The sequence below is a fragment of the Callospermophilus lateralis genome, chromosome 6 (assembly GCF_048772815.1).
Source record: "Callospermophilus lateralis isolate mCalLat2 chromosome 6, mCalLat2.hap1, whole genome shotgun sequence".
Lineage (NCBI taxonomy): Eukaryota > Metazoa > Chordata > Mammalia > Rodentia > Sciuridae > Callospermophilus > Callospermophilus lateralis.
Window position 1 is genome coordinate 130,602,369 of NC_135310.1, and position 23,345 is coordinate 130,625,713.

Sequence of the window (23,345 nt, forward strand, 5' to 3'; positions counted from 1 at the left end):
ATGACCATATTGTTTGCTAGAATGAAAACAGGGATCACCGGTCCACAACAAGCCCATGTTTTAATTTCCAAAATTTCCTCTGAAAAGGGCCATTTCATCTACTAAAATAAGCCAGTGTGCTCAAATGTAATTCATCCACTATTCAAACACTCCTAAGAGCTCATTATTGTGTTTCTTTTGGTGAAAAACAAAGCAAAAGTTTTCACCTGTGACAATGGAATAGCATTTATCCCTGGGGCAAACACAATGACTTTTTCTTGATAGGACCTGTTTTGTATTCTAACTACTAGTTTACTAGGGTAAACTGTAAGCTCTATTTACTTAAGAAACATGTGTTATCACCTTTGATTTCCCAACATCTAGGACACAGCTGATAAATAACAGGTCCTTAAATGATTGAAATAAGCAATGATGAACAGATTAATGATTATTTTAGTGTCTTTCTATTACATTTTCCATATTCTTTTATTTTCCAACTGCTACCAGATTTGCATTTTCCAAATGATTATGACAAACATAACTACAAGGAATGGATTCCTACTCTTGGGGTTTTCTGATGATCGCGAGCTGCAGATCTTGTATGCTTTGCTCTTCTTGGTGTTGTACCTAGTGGCTTTGACAGGAAACTTCATTATTATCACCATCACAACACTGGACCAGCACCTCCAATCTCCAATGTATTACTTCTTGAAGCAACTTTCCCTTCTGGACCTCTCCTTCATTTCTGTCACAGTCCCCCAGGCCATTGACAATTCACTGATGGATGATAACTATGTTTCATATGGCCAGTGCATACTGCAGGTTTTCTTCTTCACATCTTTGGCCTGGACTGAGGTAGCTATTCTTACAGTCATGTCTTATGACCGTTATACAGCCATTTGCTTCCCACTGCACTATGAGGTCATCATGGATCCCAGAAATTGTCAGTGGGCTGTGATAGCTGTGTGGGTGAGTGGAGGCATCTCAGGAATCTTATACACAGCAGCCACATTTTCTATCACATTCTGTAGGGTGAAAATAATCCATCAATTTTTCTGTGATGTTCCCCAATTACTGAAGCTCTCCTGTTCCAATGATTACCTAGGAGTGATCGGAGTAGCTGCTTTCATGTCTGTGGTAGCTTTAGCCTGCTTTGTCTCCATTGCATTCTCCTATGTTCACATATTCTCCACAGTTCTAAGAATACCCTCTGGTGAAGGCCGCTCTAAGGTATTCTCCACCTGCCTGCCCCACCTCTTTGTTGTCTCATTTTTTCTCTCTACAGGCATCTGTGCATATCTAAAACCAACTACAGATTCTCCATCTGCATTTGATCTTTGATCTTATGGTATCTATCTTTTACACAGTGATACCCCCAACACTCAACCCTATTATCTATAGTCTGAGGAATGAGGCCATGAAGGTTGTGCTAAGAAACTTACTTTGGGACAGAGAATTCTCTCTGGGAAAAATACACTTTTGTCCTGTTGTTAGTGGTTCTTCAGTATTATATGCAAGGAATTTTTTTTGGTAATTGGATCCATCAATTTGTAAAGTTAATGAAGAAATTGCATTACTTTCTATAGACAAACTATGTAAAATAATCATCATCATTGAAGAAACTTTTTTCTTAATTTATTGAACATTGTATTCATTGAAATAATTTTTTGGTTTTTTTTAATTAAGAAAAATTGTAAACACATATGACCTTGTAATATAGGTCCACTACTTCTTTTTTCATCCCAGTACATATACACACAAACACATACTTACACAAACACACTAACAATCATAGCATGTTTTAAACACTTTTGTATAAATGATATTACAACAATAAAAATAAAAAATGATAATATTTACAAACAGTTTCACTCACCAAACAAGTCAACTATTTTCATTTTAATCTATCTAAGTTTAAATATCCATCTTAATTTTTATCTTAATATATACCAATTTTGCATATTGGTTTAAATTTATAGGCCATTACTATGTTTAACCACAAAGTTTTACTATTCTAATTTTCTTTAATACAACATAATCAATTAAACTCATCTGAAAATACAAATAATCATTTATCTTTTTCACCTATACTAGTTATTTTCGATTTTTCACTCTTATAAGTAATGCTGAAAGTTGAAGTTTTCATAATTTCAAAGTATTGGTTGTGGAGTCAAAGTGTACAAATTGTTCAGTGCTTTTGAGACCATATTTATTTCCAAAAATATTAGATATTTTATGTTACAATTAGCAATAGATGGCCAAGTCATTTCTACTCTATGTCTTACATGATTTTGTTAATTCATGCAAAAAATATTCCGAGAGAACTATTAGCTGTTTGAAGTCGTATCAGGTGCCTGCAACACAAAAATACAGATACAGCATTTAAATTGTGGGGTCTTTTAAAAATAATAACAATATTTTACCTTTTGTAATTATTTTCAAATGTGTGATATCTCAAGAAATTAAATATATTCACAATACTTATTTTCCAAATTATGCATTTTGGCTTTACACATTTCCTATTTTATGAAAACTTTTATAAGTATTACAATTCTGTTTTATGATGGCAAAATCATTTTCTCAGGTTCTTTTTCTTTCAAATTCTCAGGCCATTTTATAAATGCAAACCTTATATCAAGTAAACTGAATATGAGCTTTTAATGTTGTGGAAACAAAGCTTAACTAGTCCAGGTAATCAAGACATAATCATAAATGATGCATAATTAGATATTTTAATTCCTTTGTTCTCAGGCCATTCAAAAGACAATAATAACATGTGAATAATATTTGTTTCTTTTTGAGTTTCACCCCAGTGAAATATTTTAACATAGTTTTCTGAAATTTTCTTTCTCTGACCTATTATTTTAATAAGCCCACTGAATTATAAAATACATATATGTTTCAATTTCCATTCTATTTTTTCAATTCTCTTTATTATATATATGTATATATATATATATATATATATATATACACATATATATGTTAAATTAAATAATATTGTATTGATTTTACTGCATGATTTGAGTAGAAGAGCTACTCTTTACATTTTTGTTGTCTTCTATTACTTTCATAGATACATTTTTTAATGTCTTCATTCATTTCAGTAATTATTGTCTGTCTTGAGACCAATAGTCATTCAAAATATACAAATTAACATGGAAAATATTGTGCTCTGTGAAACTTGTTTTTTGTTTCCAATAAATACCAAAAGTTTTGTTGTTTTCTCTAAATAAAATTTCTGCTAATTCTCTTTATGAAAATAAAACATTCCCTAATTTGTGTGATTTCCAAAACCTGACTGACTCACTTTCTATTCAAGATAAGCATACAATGCAACTACCAAGGGTCTTTGAACTATGAGGATTTCTGCATTGCTACTGCTACCTCCCATGTGAGAATACAAAAGCCCACTGCCCCAGGCTCCATTACACCTAGAATGCAAGCATTGAACCTGATTGTAGCACTAGATGCTCCAACTTGAAAGTTCACCTTACACAAGAGCTGTCTGAGCAAGCTTGCATTTTGTGGCATCCTTTTCTACCCAAGTCAGTGGCCAAGTTATTCAGCTTTGGGGAGCAATCACAATAGGGCCTGGAATCCAGTCTCAGCATCAGCAGGAGAAAATCCAGAGCTCAGCACATGGATCTGGGCTCACAAGCTTAATCATCTACCATTCCAAGAGGCTCAGGATTTACCCAAATTTCTGTAATGAGCTAATTTTTAAATTAAAAATAGGGAAAGGAAATAAGGACTTATAATTATAATTATAATTTTTTAATTTGATGGAGATAGAAAGAAGAGGCCAAAAAGGTAGGATTGAATTGTATAACTTTATAATTTGAGGATTTGGGGTTGCCATTTATGGCCAAGCAGAAGTTTTGAGAACAACTGGAGTCCCAAATAAAATGTCTTAAATTCACTTTCTACTTGTTACATTTCAATTAGCTCAGTCTTACCTTTCTTATATAATAGTTAAAGAAAGGAAGAAGCAATTTTTTCCCCACATTTTCTTCTCTGTTTTCAGTTTCTTAGGTAAGAAGATACATTTTACTACCAGGTTTACTTGTGTTCTGCCACAGAGCTCCATTGTTATTTGGCAACATCACATGAACAGTTTTGCTGTATTATTATATTAAAAGACCCTTCCCCTAATTGATTAAGATGAAAAAATAACATAATTGGGTTTTGAGAGAACTGAGAACTCCACATTCCTTTATCCATTTGTTAATTTATTCATTTAACAAATATTTGTTTTGTTAGGCAGCTGTAGCTATAGCATTAAATAAAATATTTTATTCTCATATATTGGACACAATCAATTCAACTTATGAAACAGAGTCAATTTAACTGAATTTCATTTTTGGATATCCCTTTTTTCCTTCTTTTGCCTAATATCTCTGGTTAGGATTTCCAGAACTATATTGAATAGAGGTTGGTGAATGATTTTTTTATACTGGAGATTGAACTCAGGGGTGCTTTACCACTCAGATGCATTACCAGCTTCCTTTTTTTATTTTGAGGCCTCTCTAAGTCACTGAGGTTAGCCAGGAACTTTTGATCCTCCAGCCTCAGTCTCCCAAGTCTCTGGGATTACCAGCATTCACTACCAAGTGGGGCTTGAATGATCTTTAATGTGCTGTTAACCTTAGTTTGGTATTATTTTGTAGAAGATTTTTTGTGTCTATGTTCATCTGGGAAATGGGCCTACACAGTTGTTTTTGTCTTCTTGTTTCCCCCTCTTCCCCCTAGCTCTTCTCCCCTTCCCCTTCCCTCTGCCCTCCTTCTCCTCCTCCTCATCCTTCTCCTCCTCTTCCTTCTTCTCTTCCTCCTCCTGCATCTGGCTCTGTATCCGGCTAATCCTGTCCTTCTAAAATGAGTTTGAAGGTGTTCCTTTCTGTTCAGTTTTTTTGATAAGTTAGAAAAGAATTAATATTTTAAAATGTTTTACAGAACTCAGCAGTGAAGCCATCAGGTCCTGGGCTTTTCTTTGGTAGGAGGCTTTTTATCAATGATTCTATCCCCTAACTGCTTATTGCTATATTTACCTTGCCTATTTCTTCATAATTTAATGTTATAAGTTGAATGGGTCAAGGAATTTATTCATTTTTTTCTAGGTTATTCAATTTAGGGACATATAATTGTTCATAATAAAACTATGGACCAAGGCAAATCACCAGTATTCCGGTCAAGAAGTAGAGCCTACTAGAAACTGTTGAAAATATAGTATCTGATATGAAGGATGCAAGTGACTCAGCTTTCTGTTCCCTAAGCCAAATAGTGTTTATCTTCAATGTGAAATTTAACTGTAAAAACTGCTTGAGTGTTAAGAGATTATAGAAACATATGATTAGCAAAATGGAATTGAGTCTAAGATTTTTTTTCCTCAAAAAACAAAAAAATAAAGAAGAGGAAGAATTAAAGCCTACCCCTTCCCTGAATCCTCTGAATGTCTGTTTCTAATCCCAGTCCTCCTAATCTCTTCTTAAAACATCATCACTAATCTGACCTTTTAGTTTTTCTATCCCTTGGTCTTCCTGAATGTATTAAGTTACTGATGTATATCCCTTAAATATATAATTATTATTTGATTTTTAAATTTATATAAAAGAAAACATACTGTGTGCTTTCTATTATATTATGTATCTTTAGCTCAATATTGTCTGTAAATTTTAATTAGCTACCTAGCATTAGCTATCATTTATGTATTTTCATTATTGTATAGTATTTCACTAAACAAATACAAGAAATAGCTTTACCAAATAGGTGGTTGAGTGACATTTATGTTCTTTCAGATTCGTAGAAATTGTGCAAAATGCTATTGTGAAAGCTCCTGAATACACATGTAAGAAAGAAATCACAAAGTTATGAATGTGCAATGGCCAGATTACAATAATGAGAAACATTGGCACTTCAGGGATTTGTCTTGACTACAGAGTTTCCTGGCTCACGACCAACTTCTTCTTGGAGCTACCTTCATCCACTGACTGCTCACAGAACTAAAACAGCCTGCCAACTCAGCCCAAATTTGGACAGTCTTGCTTCAAAAAATCCATTTAGCAGTCATCAGTAATGCATCACAATGCAAATTTTTTCTCTGCCCATTCCTGCTCTTTTCTTCCCTTGCCTATACAAATTTTACCCAGAAGGTACTCCTTAATAAGTATTCTGCATCCTAATCTTCATCTCAAAATCTGCCTCCTGGGGATTCTTTATCAGACAGTGGGATTCAGCAGTGGTCCCAACACCTTGAGTGCTCTATTTCAGCTTCAGGAGGGAATGCGCATTCTTGAATACTCTATTCCCTGTTATTTGTGTTTTTTTCTTATTTTGGTTATTCCTATACTCCTTAGAGTTCTTCACTTACTTCTATCCAGTCTGTCAGTATTCCAGTTTATCATGATTGTTTTATAATTTTTATGTTAAAATTAGCCTGTTAAAATAATATTACTGTGTGAGCTTTCCTCACCTCTTCATCTGACAGATGGTTATAGGAACAAATAACAAAACAGAAAAAGAAATTGTGTCTCCATTACTAATGAAAATACATTTTGTTAATAAAATTGGAAGTTACAAAGGTTTATTGAAAGCTAATTTGAAAGCCAGTGTGCTACCTTAGTAACACACAAGTAAGCTCTCTCTTTTGAAATGGGAATCTGGAGTGGTTTTGTTTGCTGTGAGACCACTGGGTCCATGAATCCATTCCAAGAGTACTTTTATGATGGAATTTGGAAATGCTGTTGACAAAAAGTCCTCAGCTTCCAGCCTGCAATGGGGATTACCTCAGCTCCAGAAAACTGTCTCACTTATGACCACACCCATCTCATGGGTGCCTTCACCCAGTGCCAACCAATGCCACTATAAAGGTCTAACTACAGGCAGTATAACTGAAGACAGTGCCAAATTACTCATATAGCTCCAGAATTCCCTGAGACTGATACTGAGAGGACTGCGGATCATTCCCTCCCAGTCCTGTTTTCTGATCCTCACTTCTACAGTACATCAGTCATGCCCTAGTAAACATCCTTCAATCTAAATTTCAGGTTATAGTCTTCTTCTCAGGGAACGTATCTTGCACTACATTTATTCTGTGAATTCTCAATTGTTTCTTTTAATACTGTCTACTGTTTTGTATTTTCTATTATTATATACTATCATTGTTTCTTCTCACAACATATCTCTTAGTGTTGGTCTTCACATTTTCCACTTCTTCATTTGTTTTCAAACATTTTCTGAGAGTGAACATACATTCCAGATGAGTAGATTTTTCTCTTGATTGCCTTCGTCTATTGTTATTAGTTATAAATGTTTGCCTTATTTCACATTAACTCACCCACTGGGTATATGTATCAAGCTTATTTTAAGTCATTTTCATTTTCTAGTGCATTGATTCTGCCTCATCTTTTATAATCAAGTCAACTTATTTTTCTTTTTATTAATGGCTTCATTTATCAAATATATCATTGACTTCAGTAAATTCATACTACTCTGGAAGGATTAGTTATTTTGACTACTCAGATATTTAAAACAGGGACTAAAAGTACCCCTTTTTTCTGTCTCTTGCTGATTTTAGGGAGTGATAGGGATTACACAATGCAGAGAAGAGAATTGCTGCTGCTAAAACTTAAAACTAATCACATTCCTTTTAATTCCTCTTACCAGGTAATGCTGACCCTGGGAACCCTGGATTCAAGAAACATTGGCTATAAAGAAAATGGAGTTTATCAGGGTCCCTCACCCAGATGTCTAGGGAGCACTGTCTTATGGAAGTCAGAAGCAACAGTCCCTGTGTAGTCTTATATAACCCATGAAGTCTGCATTCTGGAGACTTTGTTACAATCCTGTACATAAGATGAACAGGACTTTCTGCTCTCCTATCCATCAATAAAGATATTTCATATCTCTCTACAGCCTGGTGTATCTTCTTCAATCTGCCTAAATCATCAATCAATCTGCCTGGGATAGAGTAGTTACACCACACTGCTTCAGTACCTCCAAAGGTCCATTGCTCTTTTTTCTTTTTAGAGGTTCCTTCCTTAATTTCTATTACCTATACCATAGAATTTGTGAAAGAAAAGTAAAAACAAAAATCCAGGGCAGGTATATGCACCAGGCAACTGCTGATACCAACATCAACACACAAGTGTAGGTATTCCCTGAGTTCATTCCACTAATCTTACCAGAGTTTGACCTCCCTTGTTCTATCTTGCAGTTTGGGAACAGCCAATAAGCAGGCAAATTTATTTTTTAAAAATATTTTTAAAGCATAACTCAAAGCTTAGCCCCAATCAAGAGGGAGCTCAGATGTACTACTTGGACTATTTTCCATAAAATGTCACTCATTGCTGTTCCCATTGCCCATATACATCCCAACTAGAAACCAACCACTTTCTTCCCAGGATCTGTTCTTTGATATAAGTTTCTTAGATCCACTGAGTTAAACACATGAGGACAGAATATTCTTCCCAACTCTTTGCCATGGAAAAGGCCAAAACTCATTGCTACTTTTTCTGTACTCAAGATTTCCTGATTTGTGAGTTCATTTACAGGGAAAAAATATACATTTAGAAAAGATAAAATGAAAAATGTACATTATTTTAAGTGTATTTTACTATTAATATTAAAATGAAAAAAAATCAGTCCAAATAGATGAATGTATTCAGTATTAAATAAGTCATGAGAATTAATTAGAAAGAATACAAGTTAAAGTAAATATTGGGTATCCCTAGGTTTCAAGTTGTTTATCCTTCCTTCTCCCAAAATAATAAAATATAAAAATTAACAATAATAATAAGATCCACTCTAGCTTTTTGTTCAAATTTCCTGATTCTTTACTAGCTCTTTAAATTAGTTTTTCTGGTTTCCTGTTTTCTTACACATAAAATATTTGCCAAGTTATTTATGAATTAAAAACATGCACAAACACTTTGAAGATTATTATTATATATAATACTGAAATTCATTGTGACATACTTCTACATGCACATGACAAAATCTGATTAAACTCATTTCCCAGTACTTCCTGTTTCCCTCTCCTTCACCCTATACCTAATTTCTCTCCCATACTTTATTGGACCCTCTTCTAGCATTATTTTTTAATCAGTATATTATAATTATATATAAAAGTTGGAGTTTTGAGGTATGGTCATACAAGGAGATCGAACAGAGTATAGTTTGGTCAATTTTATTTCCCAGTACCTTATCCTTTGCCCCTCCTCCCTCCTTCTCAATTCCCTTCCTCTACCCTATTGGTCTCCCTTCTATTTCAGTGAGGTCTCTTTTTCATTCTAATCTCTCTCATGCACATAGGCACACATAGGAGAGAAAACATTTGTCCCATCACTCTCACTTAGCATTATATTCTCCTGTTCTACCCATTTAAGATCAAATAACATTATTTTATTCTTCTTTATAATTGAGTGAAACTCCTTTGTGTTTATATGCTACATTTTCTTTATTCATTCTTCTGTGGATACATGGATAGGTTGGCTGGTTCCACAACTTGGCCGCTATAAACATTGGTATCTATGTATCAATACAGCGTGCTAATTTTAGCTGTTTTGGACAAACACCAAGGAGTGGAATAGCTGGGATATATGGTGGTTCCATTCCACACTTTTGAAGAATCTCCATACTGATTTTCAAAGTGGTTATATTAATTTTTAGTCTGACCAACAATGTATAAGTGTGCCTTGGCCCCCACATCCTTGAGAGCACTTACTGTTATTTATTCCTGATGATTGTCATTCTAACTGGAGTGAGATAAAATCTTAGTGTAGATTCGATTTGCTTTTTCCTAATTGCTATGGTTGTTGATAATGTTTTCTAGTCTCCCCAAACATAAAATACCTAAGAATAAATGTAACCAATAAATTGAAAAATCTCTACAATTAAAACTATAGAACAGTCAACAAAGAAAATAGACTTTACAAAGGTGGAAGGCCCCACATGTTCTTGAGTAGGCAGAATTAATATTGTTAAAATGGCTAATATTTCCAAAAGCAATCAATATATTCAACGTGATCCCCATCAACATGCAAATGACATTCTCACAGAACTAGAAAAAAACAGTCCTAAAATTCTAATGGAACAATAAAAACCCCATAATAACCAAAGAAATTCTGAGCAATACAAGTAATGCTGGAGGCATCACAATATCTTATCTCAAATTATACTACAGAACTATAGTAGGATGATTAGACATGAAGACCAATGAAATAGAATTGAAGATGCAGACAGAGACAAACCCACATAGATGATCCTTGAAAAGCTGACAAAGACATATGTTGAAGAAAAGACAACCTTTCTAACAATGGAACTGGGAAAACTGGAGATCCATTTGTAGAAGAATGAAACTAGATTTCTATCTCTCATCTTGTACAAAAATCAGCTCAAAATAGGTCAATGACAGAGGACTTAGATGAGAAACTATGTAACTACTAGAAGAAAACTCAGGGTCAACAATCCAACTTATTGGTGCAGGCATCAACTTGGCGATATGACTCCTAAAGCTCAAGAAATAAAACGAAAAATCAGTAAGTGTGATAACATCAAATAAAAAAGCTTCTAAACAGCAAAGGTAATAATTAAGAGCATGAAGAATGATCCTCAAAAATGGGAGAAACATCTTTCCCAAATGTTCTTGCCACAGGGGATTATTATTCAGAATATAAAAGAAACTAAAAAAAAATAGCACCAAAATTACAATCTAAGCAATAAATGAACAAATAAACTAAACATACATTTCTCAAAAGAAGAAATACAAATGTCCAACAAATATATGGAAGAATACCTTTGAGAGACCTTCTTTTATTTTTAGAGAGAGAGAGAGAGAGAGAGAGAGAGAGAGAGAGAGAAAGTTTTTTAATATTTATTTTTTAGTTTTCGGTGGACACAACATCTTTATTTGTTTGTAGTGCTGAGGATTGAACCCAGTGCTGCAAGTATGCCAGGCGAGCGCGCTACTGCTTGAGCCACACCCCAGCACCAAGATAGACCTTCTTTGAAGCCAAAGAAATTAAAGAAAAAGGCTACATATTATATGATTTCACCTAAATACACTTTCTAGAAAAGGAAAACTGAAAGGAAAAAAATGATCCATTGTCACTAGAAGCTCGGCAGAAGGAGGGTTTCATTAGAAAGAAGCATGGGAGAACTTTGAAGGCAATGTAATCATTCTGTACGTTGGCAATGGCTATGGTTATGTGACTGTGTTTGACAAAAAAATCCACATAATTACATATCAAAAGATAGAATGCTACATTAAGAAATAAATTGGAAAGAAGAGACATAGTGGGAGAATTTGAAACAGAGAATTATATAAGTGCACTCCAAGATCAAACATCTGTGAAGTGGGATAGAGTCTCATAGTAGAAGTATAGGTGACATTCATGCTGTGAACAAAATCTCTACTGTTTTTGGAAGTCTTTTTTTCAGATCAATAGTTGTACTTACTACATTCTGTGTTAATTGTCTCCTACTTGCTTGTTTCTCTCCTTGTATGATAAATTATTTGAAGGTGGAAGAATGAGACTTGACCTTACACACATTTGTATTTTCTGAGTTCCAGATAACACCAAAATGTCTCATAATAGGTTGGTGATCAACAGTAATTTAAGGACAATAATGAATGAATAAAATCATGGAGTTCTAAGGCCAATGAGGCAGAAGAGTTATCCACCTGGTATTGATTATGCCAATATGAAAACCAGTATAAAAACTGGGTCATCTGGACATAGATCCCTGATGACAACCAAATTTGGTGCTGGGAAGAAAACACAGATGTAGCTGTCCAATAGTTAAGAACTTGCCTGGAAAACAAATAGAGGAGAAAAACAATATGTAGATAATTTTTCAGTACAGGAGATTTAGACAACAAAGGGCAAAGTAATTTTTCTCTAATAGGGAAGAAATAAAAGTTTAGAAGAAAAATAAGGAACTTAGAATACAGACATTGTCCCTCACCTGCCACTCCAAACTGGGAAAGAAGGAGCAGCTTTGAAGTGAAGAATGATAAGAGAAAGTGTTGGGAGAAAACCTTGACACAGAGTGTTCTGTGTCAATCAATGCAGTGGATCAAAGCATGTAGTGGTATAAGAGAACTTTTCAAAAATATTTCAGAGGTGCTAAGGAATTTTATTAGTGAGGAGATGATTCAAAGAGAAGCATTCCCCCACGATAGAATTATAATGACAGCATGTCATTGAAGAAGTAACTTATCCTAAGATGAAGAGGAAAAATCTACACTGTTTCCCAATATGATTTGTCTACTTTTTGCCTACCTTTAAATATGTACATATTGGTCCTAGAGAAGAAGGAAAGTCTTTTTTAAGATTAACTAACATTTTAGGTTGAGTTTTATGCAAACTAGTACTATTTATTCATGAAGGGGAGAACCTGGCAAGATCCAAAAATTTTTTTAAAAAGCTATTTTAAAATTAAGAATGTAAAATTTCATCTTGTTTTATTTTGCAAAATGGTCTTGGAAAGTGGTGTTTGAATTATTTAAAAACCAAATTATGGTCACCATGCGCTACGATAACATTATATATTAAAAGCAACTCTTGATGCACCAAGGGAGGCCGCGTGGGCGGGCTTGGAGGAGAGTGGTGATTCTGAGCTGACCCCAGGCTGTAGTGGGGTCTGGACTTGGGCGGCATTCACCATGGCGGAGGCGCTCACAAGTGGACTCTGGCAGAAGCCTGGATGAGCACCCACCCTACATATTTAGAAATGATGAATTTAAATATTGGAGATGCCACTCAAATTTATATAGCATTCTTGGTTTACCTGGACCTCATGGAGAGTAAAAGTTGGTATGATGTAATTTGTGTGGGATTACCTGAACTTCAGCTCATCTACCTGATTGATACTGGGATAGAAGGGGAAGGGTTACAGACTGTGTTGCCTACACCCATCTCTGCTTCCCTCAGCTATCAAAGGATAAGGGACATCTTGAAGGCATCTCAAAAACTAGGAGGGAATCCAGATATACCGATGTCTTTCACTCTGGCCATCCTGGAGTCCGATTCTACAATAGTCTATTATAAACTCACTGAAGGGTTTATGCTCTCAGACCCTCAGAATATTACCCATAGAAGATGACATCTGTACTTCTCAACACTTTAATTATAATAGATTGGTTTTGAGACCCATTTAACTGCTTTATCTTTTATCTCAGAGATAGTCAGAGTCAATTTAGCTTTTCTCATTCCATAAGTTTTCTTTCTGAAGAATAAAACTTTTTCAGATAAAAGAATTTGTATTGCTTAAAACCATAGAGTTGTTGCTCTAGAACTCTTATTACAGACAGTTTAGACACAGTTTTACTAACTTTTATGTTGAGGATGTGTTCAGAGGGGTGGAAGCACTGTACTTCTTCATCACCCACACTCACCTGGCTGCTGCTGGCTCCTTGTTGAATCCACTACCTCTTCCCTTATTCTGCTCTTCTAGGGCCTTCTGGCCTCTGTAGCTAGCTTGAGCTGGTACTTCATGTACATTGTGAAATGTGGAGAGTTTAATTCTGCCTGCTTTTACATCTTTTGTATAAAGTAAAATATTTATTTGAGTGTGTTTGTTTTTCTGTTGCACTTACTGTTATTTTCCTTTTGGGTTGACTTTAAATCAGAATTGAAAATATGCTTGTCATGAGTGTAAATTCATATGTCAGCATTAATAGGGGCCAGAGAAGTGCTTACGAGGAGAGTGTTGGACCTTCCTTTCCATCCTGTCACCACCATCCTTATTATATCATAGCTTGAATATTATAAGAGAGTGAGGGACAGTTTCAGCATTAAAAATATCTTTGTTAATTAGACCTAGTTATTCCTCTTTTGTTAATATCCTATTGACTTGTCCAAATATGAAAATAATATGCACAAAGATTTTCCAAACAGTATTGTTTTGTAACTTAAATTATGAATCACTTGAAGTTTAGAGCAGGAGTCAAATGTGGGGCTGTACTTTGTCATCCCCTGGTCAAGGTAAATAGTCAATAAACAGATCTATGAAGGGTATATTATGTAATCATTAAAATTATGTGATCCTGGCTGCAAATAACACACCAAGTACATGTTAGAATGTGACAAAGTGGATGAAATTACTAACTGGTTATAGTAGGATGGCAGAGCAATGAATGGAAAACTTTATCTTCCCTCAATATTTTAGCTTTTACTTATGTTACTTTTATAATGAAATATTTTAAAATAAAAACGCCTCAAAATCTGTAAAAAAAATAAAATAAAAGCAACTCTTTTGTCATAAATTATTTTGTAAAGTGGATAAAGGAAATATGTTTGTATTGACTGTTTTCCTTGGATAAAAATAAAATAATTTTACCCCTCAGATATTTGATATAATTGTGAGACTAATTGTCACATAAAAAATACTATGATTACAAAGAATACAAAAATAACAGGATCAAATCAAACACAGGTCATGAGGATGTGTGTTTCCAGGTTAATATACTTATTCTAAATGTGAGTTAATCTGATTTTTCTGGAGAAGGTTATCTTTAAACATGACGAAACAGAAATATTAGGGATATATAACCTGATATTTTGACAGTCTTCTCTTGAATTTAATTTGATCACATTTTCTTTGACAGTTTTATTGAAGTACAATTAAAATATAAAGAAACACACATATTTCATGTGCACAATTTGATGCAACTGCACATATATAAATACCTATGGTATCATCACCATAACTAAGTTAATAGACGTATCCATTACTTTCAGAAGTTTCCTATGTTCCTTTAGGTTTGTGTTTGCTTTTTTTTTGTGTGTGTGTGTGTGTGTGAGTACTTAACGTGAGATTGAACCTCTTAATTTTTTTAGTATTTGTATTAGTGCACGTTAATAACACAGAATAATGAGTTCCTTGCAGCATATTTGTACATGCATATAACATATTTTGGTCATTTATTTCCCTCCATTACCCTCCCTTTCCACCCCCTTTCTTCTTCCCTGATTCCCTTTCTCTTCTCTCATAGACTCCCTACACTTTCAGATCATCTTTTTCTTCCCCATATGAGAGAGAACATGAAATACCTGTCTTTTGTAGTCTGGTTTATTTCATTTAACATAATGCTAGCCAATTCCATCCATTTTCCTGCAGATGTTTTAATTTCATTCTTCTTTATGGCTGAATAAGACTCCATACATATAATATTATGTTCATACATATAAAATTTTCTTTATCCATTCATTTGTTAACAGATACCTAGGCTTGTTCTATAACTTAGCTATTTTGAATTGTGCTGTTATAAGTATGGATTTATATATAATACTAAAGTATGCTGACTTTTATTCTTATGGATAAATACCAAGTAGTGGTATAGCTAGATCATATTGTAGTTCTGTAGTTGTTTCGTTAGCTTTTTGACGAAAGTCCATACTGATTTCCATAGTGTTTGTACTACTTCATGTTACCATCAACAGTGTATAATAGCTCCTTTTTCTCTGCATTCTCACCAGCATTTAATTTTATTCACATTCTTTTTTTTTTAAAGAGAGAGTGAGAGAGGAGAGAGAGAGAGAGAGACAATTTTAATATTTATTTTTTAGTTTTCGGCGAATACAACATCTTTGTTTGTATGTAGTGCGGAGGATCGAACCCGGGCCGCACGCATGCCAGGCGAGCGAGCTACCGCTTGAGCCACATCCCCAGCCCTATTCACATTCTTGATGATTATCATTGATTGGAGTGAGATGGAATCTCAATGCTGTTTTGATTTGCATATCCCTGATTGCTAAAATTATTGAATAGTTTTTATGTAATTTTTAACCATTTATATTTCTTTTGAGAAGTGACTATTTGATTCATTTGCCCATTTACTGACTGTGTTATTTGGGGTTTGGAGGTTTTTTTTTTTAAGTTCTTTCTATATTCTGGATTTCAATTCTGGTTCAGAAGAGTAAGTGGTAAATATTTTTTCCCCATTCTGTAGGCTCCATCTTCAATCTGTTAATTGTTTCTTCTGCTTTGTAGAAGTTTTTAATTTTATGCAATACATTTTTTTTATTCTTCCTATTATTTCCTGGACTATATGGGTCCTATTCAGAAAATCTTTGCCTATGCCTATATCTTAAACTGCTCCCCCCATGTTATCCTCTAGGAGTTTCAAATTGATGGATCTTACATCTTTGATCTATTTTGAATTGTATTTTGAGATATAGGGATAGTTTTAGGTTTCTACAAACAGGTATCCAGTTTTCCCAGTACTATTTGTTTAAGAGGCTATCTTTTCTCCAATGTATGCATTTAATATCTTCATTCAGAGTCAGATGACTCTCGTTGTGTGGGTTCATTTCTGTGTTCTCTATTCTATTCCACTGGTCTACTTGTCTCCTATTATGCCAGCACCATGCAGTTTTTGCTATTATGGCTCTGTGTTATATTTTGAAATTGGCTATTGTGAAATCTCTAGATTTATTATTTTATTTCTCAGGATTTCTTTGGTTATTCTGATTCTTTGGTTTTTCTTGTGTATTTAGGATTGTTTTTACTATCTGTAAAGACTGTCATTGGTAATTTGTTGAGGATTGCATTGAATCTGTATATCACTTTTTATTAACTCATTTTACTTATACATAACATTAGGATTTATTTTGGCATAATTATAGAAGCATATAATATAATTTGCTCTAATTCAGTTCTCAGTACTACCCTTTACCCTCTTCTGTTCCCTTCCCTCTATTGATCTTTCTACTATTTACTTATAGTTTACTTATAGTTTTTTGAAATATCTAAATATGTACATAGAAAAGATAGGTTCATTCATTCCACTCCTCTTTCTTCCCTTATTCAGTCCCCTCCAACCTCCCCTTCAACCTCTTTCCTCTACTCCACTGATCTCTCTTCTATTTTCATTTGATTCCCCCTCATTTTCTTTCTTTCTTTTTTTCTTATTTTGAACTAACATCTGTATATCAGAGAAAATATTCAAGCTTTGACTTTTTGTGTCTGGCTTATGTCACTTAGCATGATGGTCACCAGTTTCATTCACTTATCAGCAAATGCCATAATTTTATTCTTCTTTATGACTGAGTAGGACTTAATTGTGTACATATACCACATTTCCCTAGTTCATTCATCTTTTGAAGGGCATCTAGGCTGATTCCATGGCTTGGTTATTGTGAATTGGCTACTATAAAACATTGATGTGACAGCATCATTAAAGTATGCTAATTTTAAATCTTTTGTATATATATATTGAGGACTGCAATAGGTGGGTCATATGGTGGTTCTATCCTAGATTTTTTGAAGAATCTCAATACTGCTTTCCAGAAGGTCATACTAATTTGCAGTCCAACAACTATGTATGAGTGTACCTAATACATAGATATTTGTTCCTGTTATTTCTAAGAACTTGGGATGCATAATTTACTCTTAGAACTGCCTTCACTGTATCCCACAGATTCTGGTATGTTGTGCTTTTATTTTTACTTAATTCTATGAATTTTTAAAATTTCCCTGATTTCTTCAATAACCCACAGGTATTCAAAAGTTTATTGTCCAATCTCTACTATTTGTTTGCATAGTTCCTATAGTGTCACTTGTTATTGATTTCTAGTTTCATTCCATTATGATCTGACAAATGCAAAATAATTCATTTTTTTGTATTTTTTAAGATTTATTTCATTGCCTAACATATGGTCTACTTTTGAGAATGTTTCATGAGTAGCTGAAAATAATGTGTATTATGCTGCTGTTGGATAGAATATTCTGTAAATAAAATATTTAAGTGCAGTTGATCTATAGTGTAGTTTTAACTCTATATGTTTTGTTGATATTTTAACTGGATGACTTTTCTATTATCATGAGTGAGGTAGTGAATTCATCCATTATTATTGTATTGGGACCTACTAATCCCTTTATGCTGAGTATTCATTGTTCAATGAAATTGGGTGTGCTTCCATCAATGTTTATAGCAGCACAATTCACAATAGCTAAACTGTGGAACCAACCTAGATGCCTTTCAGTAGATGAATTGATTAAAAGATGTGGCATGTATACAATTAAATATTTCTCAACAACAAAAAAGAATAAAATCATGGCATTTGCAGGCAAATAGGCAGAGTTGGAGAAGATAATGCTAAGTGAAGTTAGCCAATCCCCAAAAAACAAATGCCAAATATTCAAGGAGGCTGATTCATAGTGAGGTAGGGAGGGGAAGCATGGGAGGAATAGATGAACTCTAGATAGTGCAGAGAGGTGGGAAGGGAAGGGAGGGGGCATAGGGTAAGAAATGATGGTGGAATGTGATGGATATTATTATCCAAAGGACATATATGAAAACACAAATTGGTGTGAATATACATTGTATAAAACCAGAGATATGAAAAATTGTGCTCAATACGTGTAATATGAATTGTAATGCATTCCACTGTCACATATAAAAATTATTTAAAAAAGAAATTGGGTGTGCTTCTTATTTCCATCCACCCTCCCTTTCCTTCATTACCATTTGTCTAATCTAAAGTACTTCTATTCTTCCCTCCATACCCCTTGTTGTGAATCAGCAACCACACATCAGAGAGAATATTCAGCCTTTGTTTTTTTTTGGATTGGTTTATTTCACTTAGCATGATAGTCTCCAGTTTTATCTATATACTGGCAAATGCCATAATTTCATTCTTCTTTTTGATAAAGTAATATTCTAGTGTGTGTGTGTGTGTGTGTGTGTGTGTGTGTGTGTGTGTGTCACATGTTTTTTAATCCCTTCATTTGTTGAAGGGCACTTAGGTTGGTTCTATAGCTTAGCTGTTGTTTGAGCTGCTATAAGCTTTGACTTCACATATGTAAATACGTGTAGAATACGTCAGAATACATTCTACTGTGATGTATAACTAAAAAGAACAAAAAAATTAAAAAGGCAATAAAGTTAAGTCACTAGGGTAAAAAGTTAAGTCACTAGGATAATCACAATCCAATATGACTGATGACCTTAAAAAAAAAAAAAGAAATAAATTGGGTAAGTTTATGTTCAGTACATATATATTTACATTTGTTACATATTCTTGGTGAATTATTCTTTTTAGCAATAGGTAGTACTGTTGTAGGGGACAAATGAGGCAGGGCACTATGATAGCAGGAAACAGTTTTATTTGGTTGCAGCCAGGTTCAGAGTGTACAGCTTTCACTGAAATCAATTAATCCTATGAACCCTGAGTTCAGGTAGTTTCAGAAACTTATACCCAGGCTGATTCATAGGGGCTAAAGAGGAGGAGCATGGGAGGAATATATAAACTCTAGATAGGGCAAAGGGGTGGGAGAAGAAAGGAGGGGGCTCAGAAGTTCACGGTCTGCAGAAGTTCATATAAAAGCAGCTTTTTCTTTTACTGTTCTGGGCAAGTTAACCCTTCAAGGACAGTGCCTGAGAAGGGGAGAGCTTCTTCTCCCCTTTTTTCCCTCCCCCTGTCAGCAGTTGCCATGGAGCCCAATTGGTAACTTCTCTTCTCTTAGAAATGTAGACATCTCTATGAAGCTCTAGCAAAATGCCAGAGGCCTTATTAAAGGATCTATCTTTTTAAATCACATTTTGCATTCATAAACACATATTTTAAAAACTACTATATTGGATAAATGTTTGTGAAAAACTAGAAAAAGGGGCATTTGGCACTTGGAGTGCTGATCTCTTCCAGGAGAGTGTCCAAGTAAACTAGAGCAACAGAAAAATAGGAAGTTTAGCTACACTGAACTTTTTGTAGAGACTCGGGATAGTTCTAAAATTAATTATGATGAATATTTCTGGAGAAGCTTAAGTAAGATTTTCTCTCTCTCTCTCTCTCTCTGTGGGAGGGTGCCATTACAGTGTCTTTCTTTGCCTCTTCTGATTAATTTTGGCCTGAAGTCTGCTTTGTTGGATATGAGTGTTATTAATCCTACTTGCATAGAACATCATTTTTTTTATTCCTTCACTTTTAATCAGTATCTTTTGCCAGTTATGTTTGTCTTGTGTAAGCAACATATATTTGAGTTTTTTTGTTTAATTAAGTTTTCTAACATGTGCCTTAATTGCATAATTAAGACCATTTCAATCAATGGTTATTTTAGAGAGATATATACAGAACTTGAGGAGGTGGTGAAGCAGAGCCAGGCAGTGACCCCTCTCCCCTCCACAGCAGAGAAAGAAATCCATAAAAAACAGCTTTTTGGAGAGGTGGATGATAGAATAAATGCTTCAGGTGGACTGAAGGGGGAAGGGCAGGAGGGAGACCAATGTAAGATAGTTTGAGACCTGGAGAGACTTCAAGTTTGGCTACCAGAGTAGAAAATAAGGACAAAGTCCTCATCCCTGAATCTGTGCCATTGATACCACTGGTGACCAGTGACGGGTCCTGCTTCTTCACATGTTGAAATATAACATTAGAGAAGCACGCTGAGGCAAGCATATAAAGCAGGGTTTATTTAAAAAGGGGTCACATAGATTTCTCCTGGGAGGGAGAAGAGGGCCATAGCTGGTATCCTGGCATTCTGCCCTTTTTTGTATGTCCTAGGCTTCCTTGCTTCTTGGCTGTCTTCCTCTTATCTTCATTCTTCCTGCATAAGTGACTAGGTCCAGGAATGCTCAGTCAGATGGCCAAAAGGCGGGAAAACAGGTGGGCTAAAGGGGGAAAGGCAGGAGGGAGCAGCCCAAGACACATTAATTTTCAACTTTTACAACTCAATGTAGGGAGGAGCAATTCTGTGGATGGGTTACCTTAGCAACAGGTTGAAGTAGGTCAGGTTATCTTGATAGGGTAGAGGAAGGTCTCTGAAGTCATTCAGTTCCTCAGGAGGCAGTCTTTAACTTCCTGGACTCACTCAAATGGGCCTCCTTGACCTGACCTTATTCAATTTACCTATCTATACTGTCTGTCTAATTTTGGCTTCACCATGATGTTGGAGGGGGAAGATAAGATATATATAATCACTACTAAATTAAAGTTGCTGAAGCCTCTCCCCCTTTCCACAAACACAAGTAGTGGTGTGGATCAGAACAAACGTAAGTGCACTCACAGGAAGTGTTAGCCAAACGCAGCACTGCACACAGTCTGCAGATGACCTTGAGCAAACACACATGCACACACACACACACACACACACACACACACACACACATACACATAGAGGGGAGGAGGACATAAGCTCACACCCTTAGCAACACCTTAGGAAAGCAGACCAAATTAAAATGCACTGGAGTGACAGGTTCATTGAAAAAAAATCAAAAACTGAACCCAAGCTGTGAACAGAAAGCTGTGCTAGGCATGGCAGACATTTCCTGGAGCCCACAAGAGGCCAGCCAACCTAGAAGAAATTAAATAAAAACGCCATCTTCACACATTCAGATAGCAAGAAATAAAACCAAGGGGGAATAGTCCTGCAGTGGATATTCAATAAGTCTTTTAAAAGGAACTTGTAGAGTGACTGCTACTAAATTAAAGTTGATGAAGCCCCTCCCCCTTTCCACAAACATGGGAAATGGTGTGGATCAGACCAAACATCAGTGCACTTGCAAGAAGTGCTAGCCAAACCCAGCACTCCACACAGCCTGCAAACACTTAGTGGAAGTCTGCAATTCACTGTGGTGAATTGTTGTTATTTACAGCTGCAGCAGCAGCCAGTAGAAGCTGGGACATGGATGGGATGGTTGTCTCCAGTCAACAGAGGGCAGCAACACCCACAGTTTCCAATCTTGGGTAATGAGAACTAGAAGCCATGAACAAACTGAAATCTCAGGGTAGCAGAGACAGTGGCTTGTTGTTCTGTGTCAATCAAGGGGAATGCTTCTGTGCATATGTTCCTGTCACTGGTGTGGTCAATTAGTTGCTCAGCTACCTCAGTCACAGGGGTAGAGAAGTGGAATCAACACACAGACTCTGGGAGCTTGTGAGAGAACTGGCTGGAGACAAGCCTCAAGTAGTCATCCAGTAGCTCAGTTTATTTTTGGAATGCACACAACTGTTATAGGGTTCGAGTGGGTGTGCCCATAAATCATACATAAGCAAGACAATATCCATAAGCCAATCATCTTCTGCTTAATGTAACTGCACTGTGGAGGAAACTCTAAATATTACTGTCCTGGTGGAAAGCAATCTGGAAGGTTCTTTGTCCCTAAGGGTGGGAGCTTACTGAGTCAGGGATTTCATGCCCTGAAGCCCCTGACTTTCAGTTTCCTGGCCTGGTAGTTTTACAATGCTAACCACAAGTGCTGAGTATGTGGTTTCACCCCATCCTGCATGCGCTCCTGTCAGGCCTGAACTAATGTGGATATTTCAAGCACTTTGGAGCTGCTCCGAGCTACTAGCTGCAACTGAAAGTTATTCCAACAATTCTGCACCATGGACCACCCATGAAGAATCATAACCACAGGTCCTATGCTTGCAATAGCCTACTAGGCTCTATGCCACTTTGAAAACCAGCATAGGGAAGGATAGCACTGGAAGAAACATCAATTAAAGAAGAATCAAGCATTAGAAACAAATCAGAATAGCAGGAAACAAAAAAATGAGCTCTTAATAATAAATTGAATGAAAATGGTCTAAACTCATTAATTAGAAGACATAGATTGGCACATTTGATTAAAAAGCAAGACATAGCCATATGTTGTTTACAAGAGACTAATCTTATACACAAATACATACACCAACTAAGGGTGAAAGGATAAGGAAAAATATGCTATTCCAAACAAAACCCAAAAGTATATATGGGTAAATACTCTCATCAAACAAAGTAGACTTCTAGCCAAAATTAATTAAAAGAGACAAAGAAGGTCACTTCAGAGTAGTTAAGGGAATCATCCAACAGCATATTTGTAATGCTTACAAATATTTATGTTTCAAACAACAGTCCATCTACAAACATAAAATAAAACTTTCCAATATAAGGAATCAAATAGACCACAATACAATAATACTGGGTAATTTTAACACACTTCTATCAACATTAGATAGGTCTCTAGACACGAACTAAGTAAAGATTATTCAGAACTAAAATTTCCATTAATGAAGTGGACATAGTATAAAAATATGGAATATATAATATAGAAATGTATAATATATCCGTACATGAGAATGTGAAATGTAGAATAACATATATAATATATATAGAACATAGAAAATTTCATACATAAACTGGATTCACTTTTCTCTCAGTGGCACATGGAATATTTTATAAATAGGTCATTGTCTAGGTCCCAAAGCAAAACTCAGGAAGCACAAAAATTGAGATAATACCTTGTATACTATCAGATCATAATGAAATAAAACTTGAATTTGGCAAGAAGATAAAAAAGAAACCATTCTAGCACCTGAAGATTAAATATAATTTTGAATGAGGACTAAATCATAATAAATCAGGGAAGAAAAAATAATTATTAG

The 23,345-nt window shown here is 35.1% G+C and overlaps 2 pseudogenes; both read left to right on the plus strand.

The window, feature by feature from the left end:
* The first annotated feature begins 501 nt into the window (after positions 1-501).
* LOC143402120 (olfactory receptor 14J1-like) lies at positions 502-1,513 on the plus strand (annotated as a pseudogene).
* An 8,964-nt stretch (positions 1,514-10,477) lies between these two features.
* LOC143402121 (tRNA-splicing endonuclease subunit Sen15 pseudogene) lies at positions 10,478-13,083 on the plus strand (annotated as a pseudogene).
* Positions 13,084-23,345: the final 10,262 nt, after the last annotated feature.